The 17,164-nt window shown below is 41.8% G+C and overlaps 1 protein-coding gene across 1 annotated transcript in view; it reads left to right on the forward strand.

Annotated features, from left to right (window-relative positions):
* The window catches only part of CCDC80 (coiled-coil domain containing 80), a 54,548-nt gene that overhangs the window by 15,212 nt on the left and 22,172 nt on the right, over positions 1-17,164 (forward strand). The window lies entirely within an intron of this gene.

Consider the following 17,164-nt stretch of genomic DNA (forward strand, 5'->3'; position numbering starts at 1 on the left):
ACAACCCTGGCCCTCAACCAGCTTATAAACTTTGTCCAATCCAACAAAAAGTGGAATTCTTGCTGCTCTAATGACCACCTTCCTGCACATCCAAGAGCAACATATTTGAATCTGTAACCATGTGAAAGATCGTTTTCCTTCTGAAAAGTAGCCCCAACTGTGAGTTAGCTCAGAACTGACAGATGAGTTTCTCCTTCTTTGGGATCATTTGGGCTCTTTTTTTCACTGAATGAGAAAAAGGATAAGCTTTATATGAGCTTCCTGAGCAAGGAGTTACAGAACTGCCACCACACAAGCATGACTAAACGCTGCATTAGAGGTGGCATTTCCACTTGGCGCCTTTTTTGGTGAAGGTCATGTTGGAAGTCCCTTTTTTCTGGGATGTTTTAGACCCTGGTGAAAGGCAAGGTGACAGGGGCAGTAATATACTGAGATTCCAGATTGTGCCAGGCTTCCAAGATGGCTGGGGTAATCCGAGTGGTGCGGCCATGGTTACAACCCTGATATCAGCGAGCATGGGGCTGGTGGGATGTTTTGGACCATCACCTCTCCACTTTTGCTGCCTGTGTGGATTATGTACAAAACCTGGTGGCAAGACTTGTGAAGGGGCCTGGGTGTTGGATTAAATACAAGTCTTGTAAGAATCAAAGAGGAAGGTAACAGGGTCTGGAATGGCCTTGCCAGCACTATCAGAGAAGCTAAACGTGCTTGGAACACACATAGAGGGCAGTGGGGCAATGGTAGGAGCAGGGTTGAGCGGTCGTGTAAAAGATATGGGGGGAGAGGTGAGACAGAAGCTGGTATTGGCTTAAGAGTGGGAATTTATTTGCTTTTCTACCCAGAATTGTAGAGAACCAGAGAAGAAGACAACCAGGAAAGCTGGATGAGCCAACTGGTCCTTATCTGCTGTCAGTCACTATATACAGGTTCCTGGCAGGGTGAGAAGATGTGGTATACTTCAACCTCCACACTGGCTTCTGCTTCTTCCACGTGACAGCGTTCGGATTCTTAGGCAGAAATCACTAAGCTCGTCTGTTTCCTGCTCACATCCCAGTAGCCAGTGATGATGATTAATAAGTAGCATTTCCGTATGTCGAGCTTGCAGCCCTGCATCTGCACCAGTTTATAATCGATGTTGCAGTAAATTTATTTCTCTTTCTAAACCACAAAAAAAACCCAACCCAAATTCGTTCGCTCCTATTGAGTTGAGCAGCAAACCAAAGCAATAAAATCTAGACTCTAATCTTGATTTACAGCAACTATACTTTATAGTGGAAACTTTTAAACAGCAGTAATAGAGATTTCCAAATATCCCCTTTCCTATTTCTTGCTCTTTTGCTGTCTCTTTTGATCTTATTTCTGAATTTCTTTTTTTGCTTTTCCTATTAATTACATTTCTTATTTTCACACTTTATTTTTGGAATAAAAGGTGTGCCTGTCTCATTCTGACTCTCTGCCTTGCCACTTCCACTCTTCAGCTGTTCGGGCTGCACTTATGCTCAGTGAGGACGGTTTATGAAGCCCTTTACCCACGTGAATCAGGCCTGTCCAAAGGGTCGGCTTCCTTTGATGCAGCTCGGGGTGTGCGCACGCTTCTGCCGCACGGGCAGGCTTAACCACATTCGGAGGAGGTGTTCCTGGGGCAGGGTTTTAGGGAAGATAAGAAAACGTCACGCGCCGTTCCTATTTTCAAGATTGCATGTTACTTTCCTGAAGAAAATCTACCCGCACGTAACAAAAAAACCCCCAAAACAAAACAGGTGAAAACAATCTGAGTACACTTTGTACCTGTGCAAAGTTTCAACATGGAAGTACCTGCGTACTTTTTCTATGAATTTTGGTACAAAGTGCATGGGTAAAAGATAGTTGCCGACATTGTCCCAGTGCAGACAGTGAAAATTGCCCCCACCCCCTGATATGCTGTGAGGAAGATCTGCTAGTCAGTTGTCTGTGCTGTGTTCATGCTTCACATGTATTCGTGTGAAGCTTGCAGGAGACTGTGGCGCAGATCTGCTCTTCATCTGTCCGTGCTGTGTTCATGCTTCACATTTATCAGTGTAATGCCTGCATTGGACTCTGGTGAAGATCTGCTCTTCATCTGTCCGTGCTGTGTTCGTGCTTCACATTGATCAGTGTCATATCTGCAAGGGACTTTTGCTGAAGATCTGTTCTTCAGCTGCCTGTACTTTGCATATATCAGTGTGACACCTGCATGGGACTCTGATGAATAGCTGCTCTTCAGCTTTATAAAATCAGTCTATTCTGTGCTGCTGGCATTAGTGTGAAAATAATGGAAGCTTAGAGAGAAGACATCAGAGATTTTGTTCCTGCCTAATAATAAGAGAGAGGAAATGTCCGTGGTATCTGTGGCACCACTGACATGAACCTCATCCCTGGGGAGCACATTTTGTCGCTACCGATTCTGTCTTGAGGTTTTCTGGAAAGGTGGCATATAAATTGCATTCAATTAAACTTTAATGCTGACTTCCTAGTGATAGTTTAAAAAATACTTTTTTTTTTTTTTTTTAATTTACCATAATCAAAATTTGTAACTTTCACAATTGCCTTAAGGGGGCAGCCTCTCCCCCAGGTGCACTTCTCCATTTTTTTTTTTTTTTTTTTTGCATGATCGCTGTTTAGAGGAGGTGATGGTTAAACCGAGGCCATGCAAGACCTCGTAACTTGCAGAGTTCAAACAAAGCGGGATTGGTTTGTAACCTGCAGTCTTGTGTCTCCACGTTCTCTCTCAACCAAGTCATTGCCCTTTTAAACGTTGTTGTAACGGTTAAAACCCCCCAAAAATATTACAAGTTCAGGGAGCATGGGGCCAGGAAGGTATTTTTTTAAACTGTAGAATGAGTTATGTGGGATTTTAGTTATTTTCACTTTCCCTTGGATTACTGTCTAGAGACAGCTATCAGGCAGTCAGAAGGTTGCACTCAATGGTCATCCTTCAACCTAATCGTTAATTACATAACCCTGCACTTCTTCCTTTTTCTCAAACAGTGTGAGAGCAGGACTAAGCTCCAGCTAAAACACACCAGACACAATGGACTCCTTGTGCTTCAACCAATCAGTTCTTCTTCAAGGCACCCCCAGCTTCCCAGTCATTCTTGAATGTTCTTGCTTCTTACCATCCCTGCACATTCCAGGCTCTGATGAAGCTTTGCAGCTTTGCAGCTTCGTTCCTTGCTAACACAAAGGCACACGGGAAATGGGGCATGGCTCATTTCTGCAAGGCCTGAGAACTTTTGGCAACCTGGTGGGGCCTGGGACAGCCAATAACCAGTCACCTCTGGGGGGGAAAAAATGCCATACAGAAATGTTACTGGCTGAAAATATTTACTGTGATACAGTAAAGACAATGAGAATCGGACGATCAGAAGAAGCCCTTTATTTCAATGCCCGACTCTGGCCGAGTTTCGCTCATAGAGCTGCCTCAGGGGCAACTAAAATTGAACAAATAAATATAAAACCTTAAAACAACACAATTAAATAATTCAAAACAATAAGGACATAAAATACATGTATAGATGTACGTACTTAAATCATAAAATAAAATACATGTATAGGTGTTCAGATAAAAATTAAAATAACACAATTAAATAATTAGAAATATAAAATACATGTATTAATGTGTGAATACAAACAAAAAGTGCTTGATACATGTATAGCTATATAAACTCATGGAATCCAAACAGATTAAAATTGCATTTGGACATCAACATGGTGTAGACAGAAAACAAAGAATGAATGATTCAATAGAACTGGAGAGGCTGACTTTCTATGAATGTAATTCTTAATCAGAGGATATAGTGGAGTCAATGTAATCATAGTTAGTGCTTACTTCAATTAGCAGGACTTAAAATATGCTATACAAACAAAGGTTGTGGTTTTAGTAGTGTTTGCTTCTCTGATTGAGGTGAGTGAATTGCTTTGATAACATTAAGAGAGAACCGCCAGAGTATATCAGCATTGCTCTGATAACACTTGGAGAGAACTGCCAGAGTATATCAGCTTACAGCTGAAAGAAATTCTTTTTGGCGCGAATTCCTTGCAAATCTCGCGAGAATCACTATAAGTACTGGGCTTGACGGCGTCTCTGTTTGACACTAGCAGAAAGAATGTCAGAGTGTTCTGCAGGTACGTGATCTCTCTGAAGCGCAATCAGTTAAGTATTTGGCTGTGTTTCCTACGTTTGATACAGATACTATGGCTTTGTTTTACTGAGAAGCAACAGCACAAACTGTCCTTTAATTTGGAATGACCTTTTTATATTTTTTTAAAAAGTATGTTTTTTTAAAAAGTATGTTTTTTTAAAAGTAAATTGGCAAAAGGTTTGTCCTAGTTATATATTTTATACAATTAATATTATGATGATAACTTATGGTTAATGTGCTATAGACTACTGGCTGTGCAATTCTCAATAGTTTTGAATGATTTTTTTAATTAATAGTAAGAACTTCATTTATTATTTTTAAACATTGCTAGTATAAGATAAAATTATATAACAAATGAATGGTTTGTTTAAAATCTATATGTTGTTGTTTCTATTTAGACACTAATGATATTGTGACAGTGTGACAGCAGCCCTGCAGGCATATTTTAAGTCCTGCTAATTGAAGTAAGCACTAACTATGATTACATTGACTCCACTATATCCTCTGATTAAGAATTACATTCATAGAAAGTCAGCCTCTCCAGTTCTATTGAATCATTCATTCTTTGTTTTCTGTCTACACCATGTTGATGTCCAAATGCAATTTTAATCTGTTTGGATTCCATGAGTTTATATAGCTATACATGTATCAAGCACTTTTTGTTTGTATTCACACATTAATACATGTATTTTATATTTCTAATTATTTAATTGTGTTATTTTAATTTTTATCTGAACACCTATACATGTATTTTATTTTATGATTTAAGTACGTACATCTATACATGTATTTTATGTCCTTATTGTTTTGAATTATTTAATTGTGTTGTTTTAAGGTTTTATATTTATTTGTTCAATTTTAGTTGCCCCTGAGGCAGCTCTATGAGCGAAACTCGGCCAGAGTCGGGCATTGAAATAAAGGGCTTCTTCTGATCGTCCGATTCTCATTGTCTTTACTGTATCACAGCCAACTGGATCGGCTTCCGATTTGCTTTTTGGGTCCATCCCTTTTACTGAAAATATTTACTTACAGCTGTTTTTCAGCAATGCCAAGAAATCCAGGCCAAGGAGGAGATTTTAGCCTGATCTGACCCGCCCATCCTGCTACATTTTGGTACCGACAGCACTGAGTTCACAGTGGAAGCAGGAAGTAGAAAAAGCACAATGCTTTGGAAGATAAACCCAAAACCCAGGACTAGACAAGAGTCTGCCTCTTCCAGTGGGTCTCTTAACAGCTCTGTTTTTTTCCAAAGTTTAGATCATTTTGTCTTTTATATATGACTGCTCAGTCTGTTGTCCTGGGTTGCTGTTAACATAATAATGAGTCAAAACCACGCAAAGAAAAAAGACACCGTGTTGGTTTTGTCACTACAGACTAAGAGGAATACCCCTCTAATAATAAGCCAAAAGGTTTTGCAGTCTTGGTAGGGGACAGGGGAAGCTCTATTCTTCCCTGTGTTGAGGACAAGGAAATATTTTGTTTTAGAGTGAGCTTTTGAATGCTTTCCTTTGTCACCCAGGTACTACTGTACAGAGGCACATCACTATTATCATTTCTAAAGTGCTACTAGACATATGCGTACAGATACACAAAAAACAGATCTTTCTCTGTAGAGCTTACAGTCTAATCACAACTGACAGATAAAGCAAATAGGTCTCAGGAAATATATTACAGTAAATTTGCAAGACCATCATCAAGAAGATCCAGGGTTTAAGATTTTAAATTCATCTCAAAATGGCAGATTTTTTGGGAGGGTCAGAAATTGGTCAGAGAGAGGGAGGCTCTTCCAGGCATATGGTGCAGCGAGTTGGCAATAGAGGAAAAGATAAGAGCAGCTTGCCTGATGAGCAGAGTTCATAAGGTGAGGTGTAGGGGGAGACAGGAGAAGTAGCAAAGAGCTGCAGGGTGAAGATGTTTGCAGGTGAGTAGGAGAAGCTTGAAGCAGATGGGGAGCCAATGTGGTGGCTCACACTCTCTGCTTAACATATGAGAAGTGCTCCAGTCCTGAATAGCCATGTTTCCACTCTTGAACGAATAGATGTGACTCGGTTATTTACACTTTCGAATAATAGAAGGACTAGGGGGCATTCCATGAAGTTAGCAAGTAGCACATTTAAGACTAATCGGAGAAAATTCTTTTTCACTCAACGCACAATAAAGCTCTGGAATTTGTTGCCAGAGGATGCGGTTAGTGTAGCTGGGTTCAAAAAAGGTTTGGATAAGTTCTTGGAGGAGAAGTCCATTAACGGCTATTAATCAAGTTGACTTAGAAAATAGCCACGACCATTAGCAATGGTAACATGGAATAGACTTATAGAAACATAGAAATGACGGCAGAAGAAGACCAAACGGCCCATCCAGTCTGCCCAGCAAGCTTCACACATTTTTTTCTCTCATACTTATCTGTTTCTCTTAGCTCTTGGTTCTATTTCCCTTCCACCCCCACCATTATTTATTTATTTATTTATTAACTTTTATTTACCGACATTCGTGAAGCACATCATGCCGGTTTACAAAGAACTCAGGTGGGAGATACAGTGAAACAATAAAACAATATAATATAATATAACAATGAAACATTATAACAAAGTGAACAAATAAAACAGTACAAAAAAGAAACCATGGGAGCCGAATTGAGAGGGGGAAAGGGGGGGAGAGGAGGGGGAGGGTAGGCAAGGGGTAGGAGGGGAAGGGGAAAGCATAGTTAGAAGGAGGTATGGGGAGAATATAAAAGAGTAGGGGGAGACTATGTACAGGAGAACTGTATAGGTGTCATTTAACTACGTAGAATTACGGAGGCGTCGAAGGTTGAAGAAGGCGGTAGAAAACTGGGAAAAAGTTACTTCAGAGGGTATAAAAAAAAGGGGGGGGGAAATTAGGGAAGGGGGGGAATTAGGGGGGGGGAAATTAGGGAATGTAGAAAGCAGTGATGGAGCTGTATCCAAGTGAAATATCTAGCTTGATTAGTTAGGGGTAGTAGGGGTAGTAACCGCCGCAATAAGCAAGCTACACCCATGCTTATTTGTTTTACCCAGACTATGTTATTAGCCCTTATTGGTTGTTTTTCTTCTCCCCTGCCGTTGAAGCAGGGAGCTATGCTGGAAATGCATCGAAAGTGAAGTATCAGGCACATTTGGTTTGGGGTAGTAACCGCCGTAACAAGCCAGCTACTCCCCGCTTTGTGAGTGTGAACCCTTTTTTCTTCTCCCCTGCCGTTGAAGCAGAGAACTATGCTGTATATGTCCATCAAGCCCAGCATCCTGTTTCCAACAGAGGCCAAACCAGGCCACAAGAACCTGGCAAGTACCAAAAAACTAAGTCTTTTTTTTTTTTTTGTAGATACGGAAAAAAAAAAAAAAAGACTTAGTTTTTGGGTACTTGCCAGGTTCTTGTGGCCTGGTTTGGCCTCTGTTGGAAACAGGATGCTGGGCTTGATGGACCCTTGGTCTGACCCAGCATGGCAATTTCTTATGTTCTTATGACTATTGCTTGCAGTCTGCAAATTTCCTGTAAGTAACTGAATATTTGGAGAGATTTCAGCTTGTTCTGCACCCAGGGCAGACAGTGGTCTGCAGCCAGAATGCTTCCAAAATGAATGCAGTCATTAAATCTGGTCTCTGAGAATGAAAATGATGCTTAAAATTGTTGACTGGCTTTAGTTTTCAAGATATGCTACTGGGTCAGCCTCACTTCAAGTACTGTGTTCAGATGTGGAACCCTTATCTCAAAAGGGATGGAGGCAGTCAGAGAAGGGTGACCAAAATAGTGTGGGGTCAGTTCTGGAAGACTGATGAAAAGTGGCTGCAGGGGAGATACGATACAGACCTTTGGATACCTGAAAGGTTTTAATGATGCACAAATGTCAAACCTTTTCCTTTGGAAAAAAATCAGTAAAACCAGGCGTCACGAAATGGAACTCCAGGGAGGGCGACTCAGAACCAACGTCAGGAAATATTTCTTCAAGGAGAGGGTGGTTGATGCCTGGAATGCCCTTCCGGAGGAGGTGGTGAAGACTAAAACAGTGAAAGAATTCAAAGGGGCATGGGATAAACACTGTGGATCCCTAAAGGCTAAAGGATGGAAATGAAGGAAAGGGTGCATTGGAGTAACTTGCTGGTGCAGCGCCAGTTACTACTCTTAATCAATAAGCCTTTATACTATTGATGCAACTCCATCATTGCTCTTTGCTTCAATGGCAAGGGAGAAAGGGGAATTTGGATTCAGACAGCAACCAACGAGGGCTGTGACTTTTACGGTCTAGGGAACTGATGCACAGGTCTGCTTCTGTGGCCAAGTCCATAAGTAAAGCATGTCAGGCAGCGCTGTCTCAAATTTCAGAAAGGCTCATCATCCAGTAAAAATGTTACTAGCAATACATTTTTATGGGTTATCATAAGGATTGGGGATAACTGCATGGTGCAGCAGAAACTGCCATAAGCTTGCTGGGCAGGCTGGATGGACCATTTTGGACCTTTTCCATATTTCTATGTTTTATGTTTATATGACCTTTGACTTGGGAACTGTAGAGGATAAGTGAGTTAAGGGAGTGGATTGCCAATTTAAACCAGAAATAACTAGTATACATCTTTGACTGACTATAAATAAATTTATGACTGGGTACACAAAGTACTGCAGCTTCCTCTGCGAATGGGATAGTTGTGCGAGAGATTCCCACTACATCAAGAGAGACTGACCGCTCCAACAGTCAATGGAGCCTGGGAAGAAGAGTGTTCAGCATCCAGCACTTGTTGAATAAGGGAAGATGAGGTTACTAGCCTTATACGTCAAGCTGGGTCCTGATGAAGAACTTTGTCAAGGCCATGGACAAAACTACATTTCCTCCTTCTCTCAGGGGTGCGCACACACACACATTGGCTCACTCTTTCTGTCAGACACACATACTGACTCTACTCCTCTCCTCCACATACACACACTGGCTCCATTCCCTCTTTTCCACAAACACACTCACAGGCTGGTTCCACTACTTTCCTCCACACATACACAAAAGCTGGCTTCAGTCAAAACTGCAAATTACACCCAGATCTACGCCCGTGCATAATTCTTAATCCGGCTCACAGGTTCTCACACAGAACACACAGGCTCTCATACAGACACACATACATGTGACTTCCTCCTCACTTTGGGCCGTGGTGGGATGAGCGCCACCATGGCCTTGCAGACTTCGGACCATAGTGAGATGAGCTCCACCGTGGCTTGCTGGCCTTCCTGCTCTGGGGGGGGGGGGGGGGGGGGGGGTAAAAGTGTAGCGGAAACTTTGTGCACTCGCAGAAAAAGTTGTGTGCAGGCACCCTCGCACATAAGAGGGAACACAGCCGACTCCTCATTATTGACTGCCAGCGGGTAGGGCTCTGCCAGAAGTCCTGCAGCTTCAACTGTTTTCAACCCGTGTGCTGCCCTGTTCAAATGCATGGTGTGCATGTCTGGTTACGCTGGGCCTGCTCCAGATCCTTCCCTCACTTGGGCTGCCGGGTGGGATGGGATCCCCAGTTGCCGCAGGCCTCTTACACTTCTGTCACCAGGTGGGATGGAATTCCGTAGTGGCCAAGAGACCTTTTCTTGGCTGGGCAGAATGGGATTCCCTGCCGGCACATGCGTCCATGTGCGCGCGCGTGCTCCTTTTTAAAATCAACCTCTTTAAGGATGCACATGAACATGCATTTTTGGTGGCAGCTCATCATTCTGGAATACACTGCCAGAGCTTGATCGATCATTGACAGAAATCAGGCAATTTATGAAAGCCTTAAAAGCATTTCTTTTTAAGGAAGCCTTTGGATGAGAGCAATAAGAAAATTCAATAGCTTTTCCTAGAAGGGTTGATTTGCATTTATTTTGAGAGATTGTTTTATTTGTTTTTAAAGTTTTATTTACTGTTTTAAGTTGTCACTCTTTGTCTATAGATTTTATTAGATTTTATGTTATCTCTTTTTACACATTTTTTAGATTTTATTTGTCTGGTGCCATTTATGTTCTTTGGAATTTTTATTTACTTTTTTATATACTATGAATGTTCTTAATGTAATTGCTGTGAGCCGGGGTCAAGTGGAATATAAATCAAATTTGGAACACATTAAGTTTACGCTTTTGAAATGGGGTCAGGTTATTGCAGTAACATAACAATTCAATCAAAGGGTTGCGGTATTATATAAAAAGTTCTCTACTTGGTTGTTGGGATCTTTTAGATTTATGCTTTTGTTGGCTGAAGAGCCTCATTTTCAGCTGGCAACAGAAAACCAGGGAGTCTTTGGGGCTTGGACCTATTTTTTTTTCCCCCAAAGGGCCTTGTGGAAAGGAGTGGTCAGACTTTGCTTTTGGCTCGATCACAGGTTCTGGGTGTCGTTCAGGGCCTTGAATGTGAAAGATGCAGGATGTCACATTTAATGCACAAGGAAACTGGGAGCCACGAGCCGGTGTAGCGAGCACAGGTGTGCAGGGGGCCCATTCCCCACTTTCTGCTGCAGGTAAATGGTTTAGGCCAGCTCCTGGGATATTCAGCTCTGACACACAATGGTTTGCTCTTGTGTGTGATATTTTTGCTCTCTTCTGGATTTCACAGCACGTTGGAGCCTAGCAGCATGGCCTGTTCTCACTGCTCAGAAAGGCACAGACAGGGTGGTTAATATTACTTTCAAAGTGTAATCAGCCGCAGACTGCTAATGAATCGCTAACAAAAGACTTCAGTTCTGAATTTCTGGTAGGAATGGTCCCCATTCCCACTGCACTCCGTGGTTCTATCGCCTCTGTCTATCATATATATCTCTTCAGTCTATCACTTTCCACTACAACAATTCCTGCTATATTCAAACATGCTGATGCTACACCTCTCCTCAAACAAACCTTCACTTGCCCGTCTAAATATCAAATCTCCTTCCTGCTGTGTACATACAAACTTCTTGAATGTGCTGTTTTCCTGGCTTGCCTTGATTTTCTTGCATGCCCAAGCCATTTCTTGATCCACTCCAATCAGGTTTCTGATATCTCCAATTCACTATCATGGTTTATAGTGACCTATTCATGGCCAGGGGCTACCAATCCATCTTTATCCTCCTTGACTGTATCCACTGCTTTTGACACTATTAATTACTGCCCACTCAGTATCAGCATATCTGTTAGGTTGTGTTTTGGTTTTTTTTGGGCTGTTTTATTTACTATAGTTGAATTACAGATTTTTTTTAGTTTTTATGTCTGAACTGTGATCCTATGTATTTTTATGATTATGATTGTATTACCATAATCCACATCGGACATTTAATGGATTTGAGAATACAAGCAATATTAAATAAAAAAGAGAGAACATGTCATCAGAATACATCCCCCCGGAGCCACTGGCTAACGCAACCAGGAAGAAATAGTGGTATCTTGTAAAAATAATAAATTGAGAAAGGTAGGGGGGAAGAGCATATGAAACCAGTGTTACAAAAATTGGTATAAAACGTTGCATTTTGTCCAAAAAGAAAACCAATGTTTGAATTAGAAAAGGTGCTTTCTTCGATAAATCACTGGGAAGATTTGATTTTGAAGTCCCTTTGGAGACCAAAGTCGCTTAGTATTTGATGAATCTTTACGTACTTTATGGTCAAATGAGTTCCTGGACTCATGAACCACTTATATCCAATCCTGCAGAGTGGCTGAAAGATGGAGGGTGCATCAGAGAGCATGGCATAGAAACGTTTTAAATAAATAAGTGTCTTGCTTAGGGATGTGCATTTGTTTTAAATAAATTAGGGAAAACTAAACGAATAGGGCCAATTCATTTTTTCAGGGGCCCTGAAACAAATTGAAGGTACCCTCTTGAATTAAACAAATCCTATGTATTTAATTTGTTTGAAACAAAAAAAAAGTTACCCATCGGGCCTAGACCTAAAGCCGGGGTCTCCCCTTAGGGAACATGCCGAGACCCAAGGTAGGGGCCACAGCCTATGCCTGAGTACAACTTCAGTGCCTAGGCCCAAGGCCAGGCCCTCATCTAAGCATAGGCCCTGGCCCCTGTGTCAGATTGCAGCCTACGCCCGAGCACAAGGGAAGGGTCTCGGCCCATGCCTGGGCTCAAAAAAGTTTGCCAGGGTTGAGAAATTTCCAGACCTCATGTACCTGATCCATTGGGGATCCAATGCAGTGGCTAGGCCCAGGCCCCCATGTCAGACCTGGGCCTAGCCACTGGGTCCTAATGCCTGGACCTAGGCCCACTCCAGAGATTGGGTCTGGGCTTGGGCCTAGACCCTGCCAGCGGATCCCCCCTGGACCAGGTAAGTGTGGGTTGGGGAGGATCCTGGCCCCTGCGTTTTTCCAGGTGGGAGGGATGGGTGGTGGGGATGGAAGACTTGAGAAGCCCCTTTTTCTTTTTTTTTTTCTTTTTTTCTTTTAATGATTGATTAATTTTCTTAAAACAAAAGAAGCAAATTAAATGAAATGAAATTCATGGATTAACTGCCCCCCTCCCAAAAAAAAAAAAACCCAAACCAAACCCAAAAGATGAAACCCTTGGGGATGTTAGAAAAGAGGAGACCAAAAAATCACGAAGGTTTCTGCCACATTTGAAAGAAAACCCAGGACCTCCTGTAAATTGAAAGTTTGCATTCTGGAACATGGCTCTTGCATCAGAAATAACAAATTTTACGTTTTTTTGCCCTAGACTAGAGATACCATCTCCATCCCCTCATGGTATGTGCTCTTCTGACTCAACGGGAGCAACGTTGGATTTTTGAGCTCCACTCTTTATCCTTCACTGGTTTTAACAAAAAAATCGTGGGATGCCTTTTTGTAATTTTTTTTTTTTATTGGAAATACATCTGTTTTCTCTGTTTTCTGTTAATTTTTTTTCCCTGGCAGACATTGAGCCCTATATCCTCCTTTTTCTCCAAGCAGCCCTTCATTAGGATGGTCTCTTACACCTTTTTATAAAAAAGGTCTTTTTGGAAAATGCTTTAACGATAAAGGCTTTCTTTATTTCCCGGTTTCTGCCTTGTGTTCTTTTCTATTTTTTTATACCCTGCCTTTACGTCCCTCGCTGACGTCATAATCTCTGACGTCACTGAGATTGGCACCCCCCCCCCCTTTTTTTTGGTGGGCTTTCACGATTTGCTTGTAAATTCCTCCATCTGCAGTCCCCGCGCCACTTTATTTGAACACTCGATGCTGCTGCCATGTCTAATGTAATGTAAGCATAGTTTCTCTCCTCCCTGCTCATTCACAATTTCACATCTACACTGCTGCGATGACCCCTGGTGCACGATTGAGAGTTAACCCTCCTTTTTCCTTTCTGTTGTTTTGTAGGCACATCCGGTTGCTAAACTCTTTTTCAAATCTGAATTCTTCAACTTAAAACGTTTGCTTCACCTGATGCTCCCGCCTTGGGACGGCGGTATCTGGCTTTAAGCCTTCCAGGCATTTCACTCTGGTATTCTTTTGTCTTTTTCTCTGATAGCCATCCTTTAAAGTACTTTTCCGCTGGTTAACGCAGTTTCCTTCATTCCTCGCTCTTTAGGCAGCTCACCACTAAGCATTTCTACCTGTTTCGTCTGCGGGTTTGACGCGGCTCTTCAGCCCCCTATCAGTGCTTTTTCAGTTCACTGCAGAGACAGCTTTACTTCCACACCTTTCAAGCACTCCAAGTAGGTAAATACAAAATTTTCTTTAACAATAGCTTGCACCCACCTTTCTGTCAGCTCTCTTCATTTGATGTGATCTACGGTAGAAATCACTCCCTCTTTTCCGTTCTCGGGAAGCTTCTGTGATCTCTGCCACCATTTTGTCCCAGCACGGGTCTATGAACAGTTTTTTTTTTCTCTGGTTGCATTCACTTCGATTAATACAGGTTTGTTTGAAATCTGGTTCATAGCCCCCACCCCTTCCTTTCTCTTTCACTTGATTCTAAAATCCTTCTGTATAAAGTCCCTCTTCTGGGTTCTTTTTATATTCTCTGAGCGATTACTTTGTTGCATGACTGAGACGGCTCAGGGGGGTTGATGTGATAGAGATGTTTAAAATCATGAGAGGTCTAGAACGGGTAGATGTGAATCGGTTATTTACTCTTTTGGATAATAGAAGGACTAGGGGGCACTCCATGAAGTTAGCATGGGGCACATTTAAAACTAATCGGAGAAAGTTCTTTTTCACTCAACGCACAATTAAACTCTGGAATTTGTTGCCAGAGGATGTGGTTAGTGCAGTTAGTATAGCTGTGTTTAAAAAAGGATTGGATAAGTTCACTTAGAGAATAGCCACTGCCATTAGCAATGGTTACATGGAATAGACTTAGTTTTGGGTACTTGCCAGGTTCTTATGGCTTGGATTGGCCACTGTTGGAAACAGGATGCTGGGCTTGATGGACCCTTGGTCTGACCCAGTATGGCATTTTCTTATGTTCTTATGCACTAATTATTTACAAGTATTCACTATTTGCTTGTGTACCCCCCTCTAAATTTTATTTTAAATTTTATATCTTCTAAATCGTATATCTTCTTTTTGATATAATCTTGAGACTGCATATAGAAACATATAGAAATGACAGCAGAAGAAGACCAAACGGTCCATCCAGTCTGTCCAGCAAGTTTTGCACTTTTTTTTTTTCTCATACTTATCTGTTACTCTTGGCTCTTAGTAACCTTTTGGTTCTATTTCCCTTCCACCCCCACCATTAATGAGAGAGCAGTTGTTGGAACTGCATCTAAGTGAAATATCTAGCCCAATTAGTTAGGGGTAGCAACCGCCGCAATAAGCAAGCCACGCCCACCCAGACCAAATAATTCAGTCCTTGTTGGTTGTTGTCTGTATATAGATCCACTTTTCTTCATTCCCCCTGCCATTGAAGCAGAGAGCTATGCTGGATATGCATGTGTGAGAGCAGTGATTTGGCCCTTTTACATAGACTAATTCTCTTTTCATATGTTCTCAATGTTCATTTCTTCCTACTTTATATATGCATATGTTTTTCTGTATTGTGCATATATTATATGTATGCCTCTTGCTGCGTGCCTATTTGTGGTTTAATACCAGGTTGTTTCAGCCCCCTTTTTTGTATATTTTAATTTACAGATTGAATGCTCCACTTTTAAAGTCAGCCTTTGTCCCTCCCGATGCAGCTCTGCGAAACACGGTCCCGTGTTGGGGGACTGAACTTACTAACATCATGCTAGGCGACTTTTTTTGTACATTCAGTTAGAGCTGTGAAAATATTCTCAATTAAAAGTATCTCTAATTAGATTGCAGAATTTAAATTTTGTTTACTTTGTTTGCTATTTGTTTCACTGCTCTCGCACATTATCCACTATAGGTGTTATTGCCGCACACAACTTGCTTTTTGATTTTCCCCACTGGTGTGAATACCGCGCATCGGTCCACCGTTATCTTTTTGTAGTGTTTATATTAAATCCACCCTGACTTGTACGCATGCACACTTGATTTTTGAGTATTCATCTGTTTCTTATCTGTCTTGCTTTGGTCCGGGGGTGCCGGTTTTTCTCTCTTTTTCGCTGCGTGCCATCGCCCTTTCCTCCTCCTCCTCCTCCTCCAAGCTTTGCCAGCGAGAACACACATTCCATAAGGCAGAAGGCGAGGTGAAGTACGAAACGGGGAATCTGAAACGAGCCCTGCAGCCACACTTTAAGGGAATCCTTTTAAAGTATCCCCGCCCCCCCGTATGATTTCCAAGAGCCAACCAGGACTGCAAAAGAACCAATTAAATTACCGAGCCAGAGGAGATGATGTTCAATGTCATCCTTACTCCAACCTTGGACAAATCTGAGCAAAATTATGTGATGCTGCTGCCAGGGCCGGTGCAAGGTTATTAGGTGCCTGAGGTGGACGTTTAATCTTGCAGCCTCCCTCTTATACTCCTGCCTATCTGCATACATGCAGCATTACAGAACTGAAGTTGAGTCGCCTAAGTGGTTTTGAGCACATTTGAATGAAGCAGTTGATGTGTAGGGAAGAATTGTTGACTTCGTTCCTATAGTTCATGTTGACATCACAATAAGATCCTAGGCGGGGAGCGTTATTCAACCACATCCAGATGCTGATGACATCAGCATAATGGTTCTACTTAATCTGAAAAGGGCTAATTAGCACCATGCACATTGTAATGAAACGGATAATGCATTACACAATTCTTAGCAGGGCCTGATCTAAAATCCCTTGTAAAAAGGGTGGATTTACTTTTCCAGAGATCCACAAGGCTTATAAATAGTGATATATTTTTTTTTTTTTTTAAATAAAGGAGATCATTTTTATCTGCTAGCCACGGAATAGCTTTCTGCTGGAAAATGTTCTCTTAAGTCTTGAATTTTAAGTAATTGAGCCCATAATGAATTAAGCCGATTGTCCAAGCAGGCAGAAGTGTCTGTCTGACTACACAGTAAGTTTCAAATGCACTTTCTCCATTTATTTTCCTGTACTTTGAAAGAACAAGTTTCCTCCTGCCATCTTGTGCCACTGGCATCAGCTCATCCTCCCCTCTTTGGCCAAATGCTGGAATGTCTTCCCCTGTGCCTGCTAGTGTCAGCACAAGTCGGGTGTAGCCGGCAATATTGGGAAGCTCATCTTTACAGTAAACCATTTAGAAAGCTTCTTGCACTGGACATGTTCTCTAAGAAGGCATGCAGTTTCACCTGGTTGGACAAGTTTATTAAGGAGATGAAAGTTTTTTTTCCTTTAAAATGGCTCTTATGTACGTACAAAAAGGGCCTGGTTTATGCAAGCTTTTTCTGCTAGGCACAGGATGGGAAGAACCCTTTAGTCAAGCTCAAAAAGTGAATTTATCACTTTCTAAGGATGACCTCACTCTGACTTGACGTAAGGTGTTTTTAAAGTTTTGGAATACAATGCACTTTATTCAGTTTTATTCACTGGAAAGGTTTAGGCAAGATATCCATTGTGGCCCAGGGCAATCTCTGGACAAAATGGTACCCGGAGAAAGGGTTGCTTCTGGCACCGCCCTTCCCTTTTAGGCTTGAATGCTCACAGACTTACAGACCAACTCAAAAGGTTCC

This window comes from Rhinatrema bivittatum, chromosome 5 (assembly GCF_901001135.1).
Source record: "Rhinatrema bivittatum chromosome 5, aRhiBiv1.1, whole genome shotgun sequence".
Classification (NCBI taxonomy): Eukaryota; Metazoa; Chordata; class Amphibia; order Gymnophiona; family Rhinatrematidae; genus Rhinatrema; species Rhinatrema bivittatum.